This window comes from Orbicella franksi, chromosome 1 (genome assembly GCF_964199315.1).
Source record: "Orbicella franksi chromosome 1, jaOrbFran1.1, whole genome shotgun sequence".
Lineage (NCBI taxonomy): Eukaryota > Metazoa > Cnidaria > Anthozoa > Scleractinia > Merulinidae > Orbicella > Orbicella franksi.
Genome location: NC_138145.1, coordinates 33,397,148 through 33,403,355, shown reverse-complemented (window position 1 = coordinate 33,403,355; position 6,208 = coordinate 33,397,148).

Sequence of the window (6,208 nt, the reverse complement as noted above, 5' to 3'; positions counted from 1 at the left end):
ATAACGATGTTTAAATTAATTTATTCCTAATTCACACTTCTACGCAAATAAAGAAAAGATTCCTAACAATAGCAGCGGCACCTCATTAAAGGATGTTTGTACCAAGAGCACGTCCAGTTAATGAGATGGATAGTTTTAACTGGAAATCCCGCCCACGAAGCTGGGAGTTTGCAAACCTATTTCTTGTAACACTTATGTTGTATGAAATATTTAACAACAACTTTTATCTTTTAACTTAGTGTTATCCTAAACTTTTAATCGGTAAGAACGAAGATTGTAACTTTTATATTGCTCACGTTACCTTATTTAGGTCAACCGCTTAAGAATAGTCGGTTAAAATCAAGGTAGAAAACGTTTTAGTCAACCTCGATAACCTCGAAGGAAAATATGCTAAGTAGCTTGGTGCGCAGTCGCAATAGAACCTTATTTGAACTGCGCATGACATTACGTTAGCCTAATTGACAGATTGATATTGATTTGATGGATGACGTGGTTGTCCCTTTAAAAGGAACGTGACGAGTTAGCTCCTAGTAGTTGTAGTAATTGCTGTAACCAGTCAAGAGCAACAAGTAAGAGAACGTTGTGAGTATTGTACCCAAGACATCAATAGTGGAAATAAAAAGAGAAGCAACCAAACAAAGAGTGTTGGAGTGATCAGCTAATTTCCCCAAAGGTCGCTTCAACATAACTTCGACTTTCGCTCGTCAGTAGTTCTGTTCTCGCCGTTTAGCCACTTTGTTAAATCAAGTTAACACAACTTCACCCAGCATGCCCTGTGTTGCAGAGCACGTGACCTCGAATTCTGGGAAGCGGTCGGACGCGTTCCATTCGACCAGCGAAAATTCCGAAAATTTGAACCGGTGATTTTTGTTGAATGGAAAGCTCCCCTGGGCTGGTCCAACACCGGAAGTCCGCGATTCACGGACTTCCCGTCAAATCTGGCAAATCTGATTGGCTGAGAATACGAAACGAATACTCTGCGCATGCTCAGAAAATCGGGTCCGGCCAGAGCTCTCGATCCCTGCCGCAGGCCAGAAGGATCGTGGGCTCTGGGGAGGAGAATGTGCAGGAGAGAGAGCACAAGATCAGACTGCGCATCTTAATTCTGCCATTCACGCATAACCACAATTCCTTGCACCTTTGATCTTACAGCTACTATAACTTGTTGCGTTTCGAAAAAACGTGTTCAAGGCCCCTACAATGTGACCTTTTCCCAATTAGAGAGCTGCCTCGTTCGTTCGCTTCAGGCTCACTCACTGCGGCAGCAATAAGCTGATTATGTTACATATAGCTTTCTCGAAGTCAAAAGCTAAGCCATTCTCTGACGAAGCCGGGCAAAGATAGATATGATATCCGTGATATGAAGCAACATACCCTAGCTCATTGTACTTGCTACAGTTCTAATGAAACATCCGGGCCCTGCGTCACAAAACAGAATGTAAGTAGGCAACACGTTCACAGAATATTTCAAACCTCCTCCCTCCAGAGCTAATATGAACAGACCTTAAAACAGTACTGCTTGCGATAGAAATGAGCCTAAACAAATTATAAGCACATGGCCAATCACAGAGGACCTCGCTCCAACTTGCGTTCGGCCAGAATGCTGAAAAATCTCTTCGTACTAGAACGGTTGCTATGCCGGCTAAGAGGTGTCAAACTCTGCGAAGCGACCTGCAAATAACAGCGGAAATCATACAGAACTATCAAATAAAAAAAAATGCTAAAGCACAGTCCCAAGGCTCCTCTCTGCTAAAAATTCCTCCTAATAACACCTTCAGAATAGCTCTGCCCTTCAGAAACGCGTGTGAAACGAAGAAAGGTCGAGATGCCTAAAATCAAAGTAAAGCAAACGGCAAATGAACAAATGTCAAGAACCGTAGGAATTGTTCATAATAAAAACAAGTGCGTTTAGGTCTGAGATCTCACCCACTTCATTTACCCTTCATTTAGGAAGGCCCCTTTACCCCTTCTTTTATTCTTTGAGTCAAAGTACCAAAAATTCTTTCGTTTTCTCGTAAACGACGACTAAAAAATTCAGCCCAGTCGTAGGACGCAGTGTTCCTTTGTCCTTCTCCACCTTTCAGTGGCCCATCAAAGGAATAAAAATTGCCTTGATATTGAGCAGCCAAATCCGCACACCTTGCATACTGCTTTTCGATCCTGTGTTCCCTAATCCTCTTCTATTTTCGCCACGCTGGTCTCTTCTTTTAACCGATTTCGGTTCACTTCTATTTCTGCTTCCTAATCTTTTAGTTTTATCGAACATCTTTTAATAATGGTAACTGAACTGAGTGGAGTGCAATTTGGCCTGAAATCATACGCGTGATTTCAAAATCGAACGAGCACGCAGCGCGAGTTCGATTTGAAATCACAAGTATGATTTCAGACTTAAATTGCACAACACGAAGTTCAATTGCCACTTTATTAGATCCATTTTGAAATCGCACAATTTTATCGCCTTGAATTTTAAATTTTGGTGTATTGTTCAAGTAGCCGGTTTGTTAAAAATACCGGAACCGGAAACGTTCTTACATCTCATTTAGTATACAAAACGATGTCATGTGACGAAAACTCATTCGATTATAACAAAGGAACAAGCAGTTCTGAAGTTATAACAAAAACAGTCTACTTCATGCATATAAGTTCAATTCTCGTCGCTTGAATCAAAGATGGAAGGCGTTCCTTTCTTCTGTGGTTGAGGCTGAGTACTCGCACTGTTTTTCGTTTTTGATCAACGTAGTGGTTTGAGTCTGTTTTGAATTTGTTGAGAATTATGTATGATAAGTATGTGTTATAGTGCCTATTGCCCCGTAACGTATGTCCGCAAGAGACTGGGTTTAAAATTAACGACCACGGAACTGCACGCGTGTGTGCCGCACGCGATAGCGCAATTTCTTCTAAAAATAGAAAATTTGTCCCATATCATAGGGGCAGCCCAGGGGGCAGCCCCACTTCTAGAAATGGCGCACGCTTACGGTCTCCGTCCCCGATTATGGCTCCTGATCGTGTAGGCAAATCGACTTCAATGTAGGCGAAACGACTTCGATCGTGTAGGCGAAACGACTTCGATGTAGGCGAATCGACTTGTAGGTGAAACGACCGACATACTGCTGTGCTACTCACTATCTATCACATATTAGTATAAATCTACTAGCGTTCTATCACGAATGGCGTTCTCTGATTGGCTACGCTACTCACTATCTATTCTGTTATAGATAGCGAGTAGCGATGCAGTGTGCACTTGTTAACAAAATGACGGCCGCTTCTTGGCGTTTTCGAACTGTCTGTGAAGAGGATTTAGATGAAAGTTTTGAACTACTAGTAAATTTATACTAAAACAATTAGATTATTCGCTCTTGATTTCTATGCGTGATAGTTGACGAGGGCACACACGCGATTGAATCTCGAGCTCATAATCTAATTGTTTATTAGTATAAATGTACTAGCGTTCTATCACGAATGCCGTTCTCTGATTGGCTACGCTATTCACCCGCAGGAGCCATAATCGGGGACGAAGACCGTAAGCGCCCGCCATTTCTAGTATTGGGGCTGTCCCTATGATATAGGACAATTTTTCTATTTGTAGAACAAATTGGGCCATCCCGTGAGGCACACGCGCGTACATGCTGCGAGGATTTTGGCGGATGTAGCGCGAGAAATTGGCGTTCGAAATTCCCGAATTGTTTGATGCTTTTGACCCACAACTCAATACGTTCATGTCTGTTGGAATTTTACTTCAGTATTTTCTTCGTAAGCTGCTCCAGTTTGAGTGAAGTAAGACAGTGTCGAATTTACTTATGTACCACTTTATGATATCACTGACCAAGTTGTGTTCCGCTGCTTCTTTTACAAGAGCTCCACATTACTCCACTCTAAGTTTCACATATGTTGAAGATTAACAGCTTTTCCAAAACACAGCAAAAAACTAGTTGGATATATTTGGATATACCAGCGTTTCAGGACTTCAAAGTTTCCCTCCTCTTGCCATACGCTTGCGAGGATTTCGCAAGAGTCTATCTCGACCGAACAGTAAAAAAAAAATAATTGCAAGTTTGAGTTTCTCCTGAATTGTAAGCAATGCTTGATTTCATTTTTTATCGTTTTTCATGTTTTATCGTGGCCCAATAAGTGACAATAAAGTTTATGTCTGTAGGTGCTGCTCAGTTTTGTTTGTGTAAAAATCTAATAAATTGTCTGTTGTCGATGAATAAGAGCGCCCGCCGACGCGAGTTTTGTACAGTCAGTAAAACATGACAAATTGAACTTCCCCACTTTCGTGTGAAAACGTACATCGAACTTATATAATGTCTCTAATTTTTAAATATGTTTAAGGTTGATAAATGTTTGGGAACATATTAAAAGCTTAGCTGAAAATACTTGAATACAGCAGAAATAATCAGCAAAATTACGATGACGCTTTCTTTAATCAACTCGAACAGAGATTTCGATTTTGTTGGTTGAGTTATCAAAACTCCTTACCTATTTTATTTTCGCAGTGTAAAATTTCACTATGTTAAAGAAACACACATGACGTAAGTAGCCTTTTGGCGTTGTTGAAAATTGTTGGAGCATCTCCGCACCCAAGACAACGAAAGAAATCTTTGTCAAGATTTGTTGACAATTGAAAACACCAACTCGGACTCGAGACAGAAAGTGCACGCGCTGCACTCTGCAAATGAGCTACTTGTACGCGTCAGACTTTCCTTTCGAAAACTTTTGTAAAGTCGCCAAACAAACAGAAACAATAAGAAACTATCAGAACATCCGTGTTAAGTAAAGAAAATCAAGCCGGGAAAAGATCCTCTTGCTCCTTTTTTGTTGTTGTTAGAGTGACTTCTAAAGACAGAATGCTCCATTTCACAGACATCGAAAGACAGAATGTAGATAGAAAAGAAAGACAGAATGTCAACAATTACGACTTTGACAGTCACTTTAAATTTCCCAAGATTCATAGCATCATGGATAGTAAAGAGACTGGATTGGAAACTAGCTCGCGTCACCGGTTCCAATACAGTAAGACCAAACTATGGATATTATTTGAAGAGTGGGATGATGATTTAGCACAACTTTTAGAAGACAACGAGAGGGCGGTGAACACGGTAGAGGCAGAAGACAGTGAAGACGAAGATGAAAGCGAGAGCGAAGATGATGGCAGTACGTTTAAATGCAGCAAGTGTAAAAAGCGGTATCATCTTAAAGCGTGGTTGCAAAAACACGAAAACTCATGCAGTGGCAAGGAACCTACCAGAAAATGCAAAGCCAAATTGTCTGAACACCAGAAGAAAACCAGAAAAGTGCTTTCTTCCCTCGGTTTTGATGATTTCTTTACATCTGAATGCGTGCCGAGTGTAATAACATTTCTCAACAAGATATCTGCGACAAGCAGTGAAACGACCAAAATACGAGGATCCAGGTTCGCACAAGCACAACAACAAGCTGACAAACTTAAAACAGAATTGGAGAAAGGAGACGAGAACGTCATATTTTTTCGCTACGTTGGTGTGACCATTTGGACGATAGTCTTCGCTCGGGATGATCTTGTTAGCTCGTCACGCAAACAACAATATATTGCTCAACATCTAAATGAATTTCGACAAGCGCAAGAACTGACATTAAAGTGGTCTGAAGTGTGCTGTGTTGCATGTCTAAATTCTTCTGATTGTCTTTTGCTACAGCTGATGATAAGTGAGATTTTTGGGAACATCTCTTCTTTCCGACATAAATCTGTAGTCCACGCGATGAAGATTAGAGAAGAATATGACGGAGAGACTTCAAGCAAACCATTTCTTACTCCGCTTCAGAAGGACATAGTAGCCTACATTTCTGGGTATGTCTGCAGGAAAACGAGAGATCGTCTCCAACAGTATAGCAGTGAAAGGTTCTCGAGAATAGTGACCGCATTAAATCAGAAGTTACCAAGCGTTAAAACACAAGCACCTGCAATGTCGTACCCCAACTTAATGACACTGTCTTTAACCAGAGGCGGCCTAACCCAGGTGGATCACGCAACGTATAATTTCTTTTGTCGTCTCGAAGTTTCAGTTCGTCCTTTTTGAAACTTATCAAGTTTTCGTTGCAGCACCCGACAGTCAGACAGTAACCTTCTCGACCAATTAGTAAACAATTCTTCTTTACTGAAGCCAACCTGGCCTTTTTCGTCAACGCTTCCATCGGAAGACAGCAATTTACTTTTAAAACTCTTCGTAAA